Source organism: Galeopterus variegatus, unplaced genomic scaffold (assembly GCF_000696425.1).
Source record: "Galeopterus variegatus unplaced genomic scaffold, G_variegatus-3.0.2 Scaffold87450, whole genome shotgun sequence".
Classification (NCBI taxonomy): domain Eukaryota; kingdom Metazoa; phylum Chordata; class Mammalia; order Dermoptera; family Cynocephalidae; genus Galeopterus; species Galeopterus variegatus.
The window spans coordinates 1-939 of NW_007813561.1; the positions used below are offsets into that span (position 1 = coordinate 1).

General features: G+C 51.2%; 1 pseudogene; it reads left to right on the forward strand.

Annotated features, from left to right (window-relative positions):
• Positions 1-294: 294 nt before the first annotated feature.
• Positions 295-935, forward strand: LOC103584712 (annotated as a pseudogene).
• The last annotated feature ends 4 nt before the right edge of the window (positions 936-939 follow it).

Sequence of the window (939 nt, forward strand, 5' to 3'; positions counted from 1 at the left end):
ATCGCGCTGCAGTCGCTGCCCCGGGTGCAGTCCGCCGGGCAGAAGGCCCTCCCCTCGCGGCCTCAGGTGGCTGGACCGTGGGGACACAGCCGCCCGAGGACAGTTTCCTGTTTGTGAAGTGGGAGAGGCCGGGGCTGGCTGGTCTGACCCAGCGCTGGCTGGCAGGCGTGACCAAGGCACCTCCCCCTGCCACACCTGCCCGGCCTTGCGGAGGATGGCCCTGGGGTCCCGCAGACGTGACCGATCCCCTCACCTGTTCCTCACCAGGGTGTGCTGGGGCACCCCTCGCTGGAGATGCGGGATTTGGGGGCAGAGTACTCGGCAGGTCGTGAAGGGGTCCAGTTGCTCGGATTGTTGAACCTGTCGCTGGAACAAGAACAGAGATTCCAACCTCTAGAATAAGGGCTGAGTTTGATCGAGGCCACCCGGGAGAACGATAACAGTGTCCAAGACTGAGCAAGGCCGAAGTAGAAGACTTAAGGAGCTTAACTAACTTTTTTGGATCTTGCTCTGAAACTGGGTTTTTTGTTTATTTGTTTGTTTTGGTTTTTTGGTTTTTGGGTTTTGAGGGGGGTTGGGGGGGGGTTGCTGTCAATATTTTGGACAGTTTTTTGGCTCTTATGAAGGTGTAACCTAAACATTTGTCTTGCATTGGAGTGTGTTGTTTTTTGCTGGCTACTAGAATAGTTAAAGAAGAACCCAACATGCCATCCACCCATGACGTCAGCCAGATTAATCAACCTAAATGTACTTCTTCAGACATTAAACGGATGGAAAAAATAATTTCAGAAAAATTGCACTACGGATTGGACGCTACTACTGCCTTGAACTTTTTGCATTTATACCATACTATTGTACTTTGTCATACTTCAGAAAGGAAAGAAATACTGAGCCTTGATAAACTAGAAGCTCAGCTGAAAGCTTTCGACTGCCGACTTG